This window comes from Dysidea avara, chromosome 5 (genome assembly GCF_963678975.1).
Source record: "Dysidea avara chromosome 5, odDysAvar1.4, whole genome shotgun sequence".
In the NCBI taxonomy this organism is placed as follows: domain Eukaryota; kingdom Metazoa; phylum Porifera; class Demospongiae; order Dictyoceratida; family Dysideidae; genus Dysidea; species Dysidea avara.
This window is the reverse complement of record NC_089276.1, coordinates 11,370,778-11,383,219: the sequence shown is the minus strand read 5'-3', so window position 1 is coordinate 11,383,219 and position 12,442 is coordinate 11,370,778. Positions and strand designations below refer to the sequence as shown.

Below are 12,442 nucleotides of genomic sequence, written 5' to 3'. Positions count from 1 at the left end.
TTTGGTAAGGTGAGACCAAAAAAAAAAAAAAAAAAAAAAGGTCGCAACCAACTGACAAGAGCTTTCCACCTCACCAGCTACCATTTCTAGCTGATAAACTACATAAAAATCCTTTCATAGCTCGCTACACACTGACTACTTTATTAGAGTGATTGCTCTATTAGAGTATCTCGATCTTTATCACAGTTTTCAGCCCCACTCCAAGAAAGATAATTTCGGTGTGATATCATTCTGAGGGGGGGCTAAGCCCCCCTCAGCAGACCGAGGGGGGCTTTAGCCCCTAGCCCCCCCCTTTCCGCCGCCTATGACCAAAGTTGCTACAGAAGTGCCGGCTAAGTAGAGGAGTACACATTCAAATTTGAAGAAAATCGCTCCAGCCATTTCCGAGATACGAGCAAATAAAAAAAAAATAAATAAAAAAATAAAATAAAATAAAGATACGAGCGGCCAAAGTTTGGGGGGGGGGGGTTTCTTCTACTTCTTTTCGCACACTTTGCAAAATCCGCAATAAAACACGAATTCGTACTCCAATTGGGCTGGAATTTGGCACACTTAAAGGGCTCATTAAGGCGAATCTCAGTACCACGTTTGGTAGGAATCCGATGAACATTCACGGAGTTATGACCAATTATTTGCGTAAAATCAGGTCGAATGTCTGTCACGCCCACAGGGTAAACCGCTTGAACGAATGAGCTGAAAATTGCTATGTAGATGGAGTAACTATCGTAGGGGTGCCTTTTTGTGGTTTGAAAGGAATCCAGTTAAAGGCCATCGAGATATGACACAAAACCCAACTTATGTCACAATTACGCGATCGACTTTTATGAATAACAAGTTGATGTTGTGCTACTTCTAAAAACCAGGCGCCATGCAGCTAGCTAACTCATCTGGAATAACTATACACAGTATATACTACTATGAATTAACCAACTATGTATTACTACTTTACAATAGGGTAGTTTGGGTTGTGCAATAATATAATTAGCTATTTCTCGTATTTCGTAATTCATGAAATATTCGCAATTCGTTCAATTACGTTGCTATGCACTGCGAAGGAAGCGTTTGTTAAATAAACCGCTTTTACCAACATATTACGCACAAAACTATCTTCTAAACTGTTTTATAGTGTGACTAACGTGTTTTTTCCCACAAATTCTCTCGACAAAACCTCAAAGCTGCTCTTCATTTTCGTTCGCGTACGTAAGGGATACGCCCCCTTTCAACTCGGGTTTTACTCTTTTCACCACCTTTCATAACTATTACGTAATATTAAGCTCAAAAGCATCCAGACTTCCTACTGTAGTTGTTGCTCTCTCTCTTCGACTTTAGGGCACGAATCTAGTAGTTGCCGCGAGTAGTCGACTTTAGGGGATGCGTCCAGTAGTTGCCGCGAGTAGTAAACTTTAGGGGAAGTGTCCAGTAGTTGCCACGAGTAGTAGACTTTAGGAGAAGCGTCTAGTAGTGTTAGCGTTAGGGTTAGGTTAGAGTTCAGCTTTGGTTTCTTCTTCACCTTTAGGGTTAGGTTCTTCTTACTAGCTTATTTCGTTAGTCACATTTATAAGATACAAAAGAAGGGAATCAAGGGATCTAGCAGTGGTAGCATAATCGGTAGCACACTGGACCATCACACTGGGATCCTGGGTTCGATCCCTCTTCAATACTGCACTTTTTTTTCGCCTTTTTGGTCCACCGTTTTTTGTTTAAGTTCTGTAGGGTTATGAAATAGGGTGAAAAGAGTGATACCCCTTTCAACTCAAAGCGATAGGCTATTCCTGGCAGTGTACGAGGCCTGCACCGTTGTTTTTCAGTTGCTAAATGTCTGAAAACCTCAAGGGGAAGGTAGTCTGAGGAAAGTCACCACACCCGTATTTCAGTCCGCCGAAAAGAAACCACCTCAGAGCAAAGTTCACCTGTGCAAAAGTTTAATACAGGCTTCATTTCACTTTTACTTCTTACGTAAAAGCTGCTTTTACCGTTATTAAACGATTTTGCTCACGTGGGTGCGTACGGACAAACATAGGTAGATATATACACACACACACACACACTTTTACGAAAACAATTTCAGTAAACCAGGCAAACCGCTTAGAACAGTGAGCTGAAAATCGGTGTGTAGCTGGAATAATTATCATAGAAAGTCCTTGCAGTAGTACAGAAGAAATACAAACCACTGAGTTATGATTCCAAAGTTAACTACGTGTAGCATATGAGAGATCGAGATACTCTAATAGAACAGTCACCCTAATAGAGCATTCAGCTACGTTTATAACTTACTCCATTATAGAATTATATGACATTGCAAGTTATTCTGTAGGGAGTTCAGCTACAAACAGTTAATCTGATAGACAGCTACAAGCAAGTCACCCTGTAGAGAGTTCAGCTACAAATATGTTGCTGTAGAGTTTTAGAACATTATAAGTCACACTGAAGAGAATTCAGCTATAAACAAGTCACCCTGTAGAGATTTCAGCTACAACTAGTCACTCTGTAGAGAATTCAGCTACAAACAAGTCACTGCATAAAGGGTTCAGCTACAAAAAAAAAGCTACCCAGTAGAGAGTTCATCTAGATCAGCTACAAACAAGTCTTAATGCAATGTTCAGTTACAAGTAAGTCACTCTGTAGAGAGTTCAGCTACAAACAAGTCACTCTATAGTACAAACAAGTCACCATGTAGCTGAAGAGTTCAGCAACCCATCAAAAAACCACTCTGTAAAGCGTTCAGCTATACAAACATGTTATAACTCTATAGAGAAAGTTATAACTCTATAGTGAGATCAGCTAGAAACAATTAGTCATCCAGTAGAGAGATCAGCTACAAGACATCACCTTATAGAGAATTTAGTTACAAAGAAACCACCATGTAGAGAGTTCAGCTGCAAACATATCACCCTGTAGAGAGTGCAGCTATGAATAGATCACCCTGTAGAGAGTTCAGCTAGAAAAAGTCATCCTGTACAGAGATCAGCTAGAAGAAGTTACCTTGTACATACAAATAAACCATCATATAAAGAGTTCAGCTGCATACAGATCACCCTGTAGAAAGTTCAGCTACAAACAGATCAACCTGTAGAGAGATCAGCTAGAAGACATCACCTTGTAGAGAGTTCAGCTACAAAGAAACCACCATGTAGAGAGTTCAGCTGCAAACAAATCATCTGTAGAGAGTTCAGCCAGAAACAAGTTCACCCTGTAGAGAGATCAGCTAGAAACAAGTCACCCAGTAGAGAGAGCAGCTACAAAGAAACCATCCTGCAGAGAGTTCAATTACAAACAGATAACCCAATAGAGAGTTCAACTAGAAACAAGTAACCGTGTGGAGATCAGCTAGAAACAAGTCACCCTGTAGAGAGAGCAGCTACAAAGAAACCATCCTGCAGAGAGTTCAATTACAAACAGATAACCCTATTATAGAGAGTTCAGCTAGAAACAAGTCACCGTGTAGAGAGATCAGCTAGAAACAAGTCATCCAGAGATCAGCTAGAAACAAGTCATCCTGTAGAGAGATCAGCTAGAAACAAGTCTCCCTGTAGAGAGATCAGCTACAAAGAAACCATCCTGCAGAGAGTTCAGTTACAAACAGATAACACTATTATAGAGAGTTCAGCTAGAAACAAGTCACCGTGTAGAGAGATCAGCTAGAAACAAGTCATCCAGAGATCAGCTAAAAACAAGTCACCCTGTAGAGAGATCAGCTAGAAACAAGTCACCCTGTAGAGAGTTCAGCTAGAAGAAGTCACATTGTAGAGAGTTCAGCTACAAAGAAACTACCATGCAAAGAGTTCAGCTGCAAACAAATCACCCTGTAGAAAGTTCAGCTATGAACAGATCAACCTGTAGAGAGACCAGCTAGAAAGAAGTCACCCTGTAGAGAGTTCAGCTAGAAGAAGTTACCTTGTAGAGAGTTCAGCTACAAAGAAACCACCATGTAGAGAGTTCAGCTGCAAATAAATCACCCAGTAGAAAGTTCAGCTATGAACAGATCACCCTGTTGAGAGTTCAGTTAGAAACAAGTCATCCTGTAGAGAGATCACCTAGAAATATTACCTTGTAGAGAGTTCAGCTACAAACAAGTCATCCTGTAGAGAGATCAGCTAGAAGAAGTTACCTTGTAGAGAGTTCAGCTACAAAGAAACCACCATGTAGAGAGTTCAGCTGCAAACAAATCACCCAGTAGAAAGTTCAGCTATGAACAGATCACCCTGTTGAGAGTTCAGTTAGAAACAAGTCATCCTGTAGAGAGATCACCTAGAAATATCACCTTGTAGAGAGTTCAGCTACAAACAAGTCATCCTGTAGAGAGATCAGCTAGAAGAAGTTACCTTGTAGAGAGTTCAGCTACAAAGAAACCACCATGTAGAGAGTTTAGCTGCAAACAAATCACCCAGTAGAAAGTTCAGCCATGAACAGATCACCCTGTTGAGAGTTCAGTTAGAAACAAGTCATCCTGTAGAGAGATCACCTAGAAGTATCACCTTGTAGAGAGTTCAGCTACAAAGAAATCATCATGTAGAGAGTTCAGCTACAAACACATCATCCTGTAGAGAGTTCATCTATGAGAATATCACCCTGTAGAGAGTTCAGCTATAAGAAGTCACCTTTTAGAGAGTTCAGCTACAAAGCAACCACCATGTAGAGAGTTCAGCTGCAAACAAATCACCCTGTAGAGAATTCAGCTACAAACAAATCTCCCTGTAGAGAGACCAGCTAGAAACAAGTCACCCTGTAGACAGATCAGCTAGAAGAATTTACCTTGTAGAGAGTTCAGCTGCAAACAAATCACCCTGTAGAGAATTCAACTACAAACAGATAACCCTGCAGAGAGTTCAGCTAGAGTCAAGTCACCCTGTAGAGAGAATCCTGTAAAGAGTTCATCTACGTACAAGCAGATCACCCTGTAGAGAGTTCAGCTACATTTCAAGTCACCCAGTAGAGAGATCAGCATGTAATAAATATATGCAAGAGTTCATAATATAATGAACTCTTGATATATGCATTATATATATAATTTGTACATTTACTGATAAAATCAGAATGAGTTAAAGTATTTATAAAATCTGCTTCATCTTTTCTTTTTCTTGTGGGTAAAGAAAAATATATAGGTTAAAAAGCCCCAAAGCCGGCCTATAAGCCCCAAAGCTGGCCATAGGCCGGCTTTGGGGTATACAAATACAAAAAGAAGTGAAATCTAATCAAAAACAGCCAAGCTGTAAAAAAAGGAGTGCGGCCCTTGAAAAGGCTATGGTGAAAAAAGATGTGAAATCTAAGGTAGTGGCCAAGAAATGGCTGTGATGGTAGGTTAATGGTAAAAATTTTACCATTAACCTACTATCACAGCCATTAACCTACCATTAACCAGCTATTAACCTACCTGATTTCTTTGTGAATTTTGTGCCAATTAACCGCTTGGTCAATTGGCACAAAATTCACCTGAATTGTTGTTATTAAAATTTTTACCATTAACCCACCATCACAGACATTTCTTGGCCGCCACCTTGGATTTCACATCTTTTTTCACCATAGCCTTTTCAAGGGCCACACTCCTTTTTTTACAGTTTGGCTGTTTTTGATTAGATCAAGACACACGGTAGTATGTCGTGCGGCCCAAGAAGCCGGCGCGTAACACCCGTGAGTATATTGACAGGAAGAAAGAAAATGCAATTTTCGCACCTCCGTAGCTCTGTGCTGCCTTGATGAAACATGACGATTTTTGCTGTGGACACTCCCTCCACCTTCAGCACTCCACATTCCAAATTTGAGCAAAATCGCTTCAAGCGTTCCCGAGATATGCGACTTCATAAATTGGCTTAGTTTCTTCGTTTTTTTTCTTCTTATTTTTCTTCCTCTTTTCGCACACTTACACAAACTGCTATAAAACGCGAATGCGTTATCCGATCGCCTTGAAATTTGGCACACAGAAGGAGGGTATAAAGGCGCATCTCTGTACCAACTTTGGCTGGAATACGATAAACAGGCAAAGAGTTATGAGCGATTATTCACGAAAAATAACACCAATATGTTGTCACGCCTACAGGGTAAACCGCGTATGGGAAGAAGCTTAAAATCGGTGGGTGAATAGGTTAACTATTGAACCACAAACCTTTTGTGGTTTGAAAGAAATCGAGCTAAAAACCAGGAAGATACAACGAAAAAACCAATAGTGTGCAACAATTACGCAATCGAGATTAGCTAATAAAAAACGACTGCTCGCCACGCCTACTAGGTAAACCACTTGGGGAAATGCTTTGAAAATCGCTGCACAGATGGAGTTAACATCTTAGAAAGGCTCTTCAATGGTGTAGAAGAATCAGACTTAAAGCCACGGAGTTATAACACGAAATCCAACTTGGTGTAGCAAGTGCGAGATCGAGATACTCTAATAGAGCAGTCATCCTAATAGAGCAGTCACCTGAAGAGAATTCAAGAGATCAGTTAGAAACAAGTAACCTGTATAGAGATCAGCTACAAACAAGTCACCCTGTAGAGAGATCAGCCACAAACAATTCACCCTGTAGAGAGATCAGCTAGAAGAAGTTACCTTGTAGGGAATTCATGCAACTATAGAAAGAGATAATTCAGCTAGAAGAAATCACCTTGTAGAGTTCAGCTACAAAGAAACCATAATGTAGAGAGTTCAGCTGCAAACAAATCACTTGTAGAGAGATCAGCTACAAACAAATCTCCCTGTAGAGAAATCAGCTAGGAGAAGTTTCCTTGTAGAGAGTTCAGTTACAAAGAAACCACCATGTAGAGAATTCATTTACAAACTAGTGACCCTGTAGAGACATCAGCTAGAAGAAGTTACCTTGTAAAGAGTTCAGCTACATAGAAACCATTCTGTAAAGAGCTCAGCTGCAAACAAATCACCTGTACAGAATTCAGCTACAAACAAATCACCCTGTAGAGAGATCAGCTAGAAGAAGTTACCTTGTAGAGAGTTCAGCTACAAAGAAACCATCATGTGGAGAGTTCAGCTGCAAACAAATCACTTGTAGAGAGTTCAGCTACAAACCAATCTCCCTGTAGAGAGATCAGCTAGAAGAAGTTACCTTGTAGAGAGTTCAGTTACAAAGAAACCACCATGTAGAAAGTTCAGCTACAAACTAGTGACCTTGTGGAGACATCAGCTAGAAGAAGCTACCTTGTAGAGAGTTCAGCTACAAAGAAATCATTCTGTAAAGAGCTCAGCTGCAAACAAATCACCTGTACAGAATTCAGCTACAAACAAATCACCCTGTAGAAAGATCAGCTAGAAGAAGTCACCTTGTAGAGATTTCAGCTACAAAGAAACCACCATTTAGGGAGTTCAGCTAGAAGAAGTTACCTTGTAGAGAGTTCAGCTATGAAGAAACCATCATGAAGAGAGTTCAGCTGCAAACAAATCTCCCTGTAGAGAGTTTAGTTAGAAGAAGTTGCCTTGTAGAGAGTTCAGCTACAAAGAAAGCATTCTGTAAAGAGCTCAGCTGCAAACAAATCACCTGTACAGAATTCAGCTACAAACAAATCACCCTGTAGAGAGATCAGCTAGAAGAAGTTACCTTGTAGAGAGTTCAGCTACAAATTTAAAGAAGCCATCATGTGGAGAGTTCAGCTGCAAACAAATCACCTGTAGAGAGTTCAGCTACAAAGAAACCACCATGTAGGGAGTTCAGCTAGAAGAAGTTACCTTGTAGAGAGTTCAGCTACAAAGAAACCATCATGAAGAGAGTTCAGCTGCAAACAAATCTCCCTGTAGAGAGTTCAGTTAGAAGAAGTTACCTTGTAGAGAGTTCAGCTACAAAGAAAGCATTTTGTAAAGAGCTCAGCTGCAAACAAATCACCTGTATAGAATTCAGCTACAACAAATCACCCTGTAGAGAGATCAGCTAGAAGAAATTACCTTGTAGAGAGTTCAGCTACAGTAAAAAGAAACCACCATGTAGAGAGTTCAGCTGCAAAGAAATCACCCTGTAGAAAATTCTGCCACAAACAAATTGCCCTGTAGAAAGATCAGTTAGAAGAAGTTATCTTGTAGAGAGTTCAGCTACAATGAAACCACCATGTAGAGAGTTCAGCTAGAAGAAATTACCTTGTAGAGAGTTCAGCTACAAAGAAACCATCATCTAGATAGTTCAGCTGCAAACAAATCTCCTGTAGAGAGTTCAGCTACAAACAAATCTCCCAGTAGAAAGATCAGTTAGAAGAAGTTACCTTGTAGAGAGTTCACACTGTGAAAAAAGCTCAGAATAATAAGGTCTATAACAGTCTTATTATGTTAGTATTGGAATGAAATAGTACAGCGTATATTAATAGATTAGGACTTTACTATAACAAGCTTATTGAATACATTTAAGACAGTCATATATTAGAGATTAAATCACTAGTATAGTGCAGTGTATTATCAGACTATACTAAGCCTATTTCAACCATATATTGGCTACTATACTACTGTACTTTTTTACTTTCCATAACCTTAATTAAATAATTTCTATAATTATATTTATAACGAATTTAATTCTGTAAATATGTTAAAACCACAATAGGTACAGCTAGTAAATCAATGTCTCCTTGGCCATGACAGTATCAAATCAATTTCGTCATTTATCAGTCTTTATCCAAATGCAGCAGGTAAGACAGTAAATACAATTCACAAGTTCTATTACAAATTACCTGTATTATCATCACTATGTAGAACTCTGTGACAATCTGTTAGTTGTCTGGTAGAACTGTCCCACAGCTCTAATACAAAGACGGTAAATATAATGTGTATTCTGGACAATCGTTGGACTTACAGTCTGTAACAATAAGAATCTCATAAAACCGAGACCTTGTCTGGAAACCTAGTATTACAATGTAGAACGGCGGCTAGGTCCCACAACTCTATTAAGGATGGTAAATATAATGCGTATACTGAACAATCATTGTACTTACAGTTTGTAACAATCTTTTAAAACTGAAACCGAGTCTGAGACCGACAATCCATGTACAACTAAGACAAGTCTGATAAGACCAGGTCTCACAACCCTAAGTGGAGGCAAACATAATTCACATTCTGGATTATTTGGTGTACTTACAGGTGTTATCAGTGAGTCTAACCAGACATAAAACAGCCACTTAGTATGTGACTTTGTTGGGCTAACGTGTTACGTAAGCTCACAAGAAGCATCTGATATACTGATAACCAAGTCCAAGAATCTTGTAATCACTAAAGTAAAACTGAAACAAGACTAAATATAACATAATTTGCATACTCTCAGTGAACTTACTTTTGTTAGCAATACGAGCATGGTCAGTGAATAAGGACAAACAAGACGGAACAGGTTCTTGAAAGCACTCAACTCATTTACAGAGCCAGACAAGGTAGCAGCCATCAGCTGTTGATAAAAAGTAGTGAAAAACATGAAGAAATGAGACCGGTTCCCAGAAGAAATGAGACCAGTTTCCACAAACCTAAACGAAGGTAAATATAAATTGTATACTGGACACTCTCAGTGTACTTACTTACAGATGTTAGCAATAAGAAGAATCTCCTAGAACTGAGATCAAGTCTGTAATTCCTACCCTATTGAAAAGAAAATGAATAAAAACACAATCAGGCTTAATGCACTTACAGCTGTAAGTAATTAGAAGATGACGTTGGACAACTCCATGAAAAAAGAACAAAACTGTCCATATATGGTCGCTACCAGATTCTTCAAAGGAAGCAGCTGCCATTGAAGGAAACTAACACTGCAGATGCTGTACACTGACAGCCTGTAGAATTAAGAGGTTCGACAAGAAATTGTACCTCTGAAGAGATAATATACAAAATCATAACAGCAGATCATGCATACTCTTACTGTTGATGGCTGATGAACTGTGTCCACTCATCATCCGCCATAAGCTGAGATAACAGGATATAAAACATGTAATACGTACACAGCACTGAACACCAAAGTTGAATAATTTGCAGGTCATTGTCATACAATACACAATAAACAATTTAATACGGATAAACCCATCGTACAAGCTATCATTTTAGTCTAATACTTACTCATCTAGAGCTGTTTTTGATTGCTGCCATTGAAGGAATTGTCCACTTGGCCGCGCAACTTCACCACTCACACAGCCAACAGGGATGTACAGTTGTGGTCCATAACTATCATCGTGGCTCATTGGACGATGGCGCCAATCGTGCACACTCTTTCCGCGAGATACACCGTCATATCACTCACATTTACAACCTCTGATACAACAATAGCGACAAAGATGGCGACTTAATTGCATCTAATATGCATGCGCACACCACTGACCCCTCAATTTTAAACAAGCATTACTACGAACTTTTGCAGGTGTGCTAACTGAACAAGAAAATCTAGATTTGTATGACTCTTAGATTGAATAAATATTTTTTCTGGTATTATATGCTTTACTGACTGTATGAAAATGTGTGTGTATGAAATTATCACAACAAACTGAAGCTAGTTAGCTAGCTATAGTGATTAACAGAAGTGTAGCTACTTATTGTAAAATCATCATGACTTTGTTTGGTACAAAAACAATCTTAAGTCACATGAGATGGTGAAGCTAAAAATGAGACAATAATGACTGATCTGATGGTGAAGCTAAAAAGTTATCACATTTAGTTAAGTAAACAAAGCCATACAAAGAATGTGTATTAAACTAAAGTATAATCTGTTTCCCATAATATAAGATGGGGTTTTTACTAAAGTATAAGATAGTTAGTATAATGCAAGACTATACTGAGATTATTTGTATAGTTTAATCCATTAGATGTACCATCTTATATTCCTCTTTATTCACACTGTCAGCTACAAAGAAACCATCATGAAGAGAGTTCAGCTGCAAACAAATCTCCCTGTAGAGAGTTCAGTTAGAAGAAGTTACCTTGTAGAGAGTTCAGCTACAAAGAAACCACCATATAGAGAGTTCAGATGCAAACAAATCACCCTGTAGAAAAATCAGCTACAAACAAATCACCCTGTAGAAAGATCAGCTAGAAGAGTCACCTTGTAGAGAGTTCAGCTACAAAGAAACCATCATGAAGAGAGTTCAGCTGCAAACAAATCTCCCTGTAGAGAGTTCAGTTAGAAGAAGTTACCTTGTAGAGAGTTCAGCTACAAAGAAACCATTCTGTAAAGAGCTCAGCTGCAAACAAATCACCTGTATAGAATTCAGCTACAAACAAATCACCCTGTAGAGAGATCAGCTAGAAGAAATTACCTTGTAGAGAGTTCAGCTACAGTAAAAAGAAACCACCATGTAGAGAATTCAGCTGCAAAGAAATCACCCTGTAGAAACTTCTGCCACAAACAAATTGCCCTGTAGAAAGATCAGTTAGAAGAAGTTATCTTGTAGAGAGTTCAGCTACAAAGAAATCACCATGTAGAGAGTTCAGCTGGAAGAAATTACCTTGTAGAGAGTTCAGCTACAAAGAAACCATCATCTAGATAGTTCAGCTGCAAACAAATCACCTGTAGAGAGTTCAGCTACAATCAAATCTCCCTGTAGAGAGATCAGCTAGAAGAAATTACCTTGTAGAGAATTCAGCTACAGTAAAAAGAAACCGCCATGTAGAGAGTTCAGCTGCAAAGAAACCACAATGTAGAGAGTTAAGCTGCAAAGAAATCACCCTGTAGAAAATTCTGCCACAAACAAATTGCCCTGTACAAAGATCAGTTAGAAGAAGTTATCTTGTAGAGAGTTCAGCTACAAAGAAACCACCATGTAGAGAGTTCAACTAGAAGAAATTACCTTGTAGAGAGTTCAGCTACAAAGAAACCATCATCTAGATAGTTCAGCTGCAAACAAATCACCTGTAGAGAGTTCAGCTACAAAGAAACCACCATGTAGGGAGTTCAGCTAGAAGAAGTTACCTTGTAGAGAGTTCAGCTACAAAGAAACCATCATGAAGAAAGTTCAGCTGCAAACAAATCTCCCTGTAGAAAGTTCAGTTAGAAGAAGTTACCTTGTAGAAAGTTCAGCTACAAAGAAACCATCATGAAGAGAGTTCAGCTACAAACAAATCACCCTGTAGAGAGATCAGCTAGAAGAAGTCACCTTGTAGAGAGTTCAGCTACAAAGAAACCACCATATAGAGAGTTCAGCTGCAAACAAATCACCCTGTATAAAAATCAGCTACAAACAAATCACCCTGTAGAAAGATCAGCTAGAAGAAGTCTCCTTGTAGAGAGTTCAGCTACAAAGAAACCAACATGTAGGGAGTTCAGCTAGAAGAAGTTACCTTGTAGAGAGTTCAGCTACAAAGAAACCATCATGAAGAGAGTTCAGCTGCAAACAAATCTCCCTGTAGAGAGTTCAGTTAGAAGAAGTTACCTTGTAGAGAGTTCAGCTACAAAGAAACCATTCTGTAAAGAGCTCAGCTGCAAACAAATCACCTGTATAGAATTCAGCTACAAACAAATCACCCTGTAGAGAGATCAGCTAGAAGAAATTACCTTGT

General features: G+C 39.0%; 1 long non-coding RNA gene across 4 annotated transcripts; it reads right to left on the bottom strand.

Moving 5' to 3' along the window:
• Positions 1-8,473: 8,473 nt before the first annotated feature.
• Positions 8,474-12,043, bottom strand: LOC136255546 (uncharacterized). Of its 4 annotated transcripts, XR_010700951.1 has the most exons (10): positions 10,013-12,043; positions 9,819-9,862; positions 9,591-9,768; positions 9,485-9,541; positions 9,246-9,429; positions 9,054-9,195; positions 8,911-9,003; positions 8,772-8,859; positions 8,650-8,718; positions 8,474-8,588 (listed from the first exon to the last, which is right to left on the bottom strand). It is a non-coding gene; the product is annotated as an uncharacterized lncRNA (long non-coding RNA). The 4 variants fall into 4 exon arrangements; XR_010700952.1 differs by having other exon boundaries at positions 9,481-9,541; positions 9,819-12,041; XR_010700950.1 differs by having other exon boundaries at positions 9,819-12,036.
• Positions 12,044-12,442: the final 399 nt, after the last annotated feature.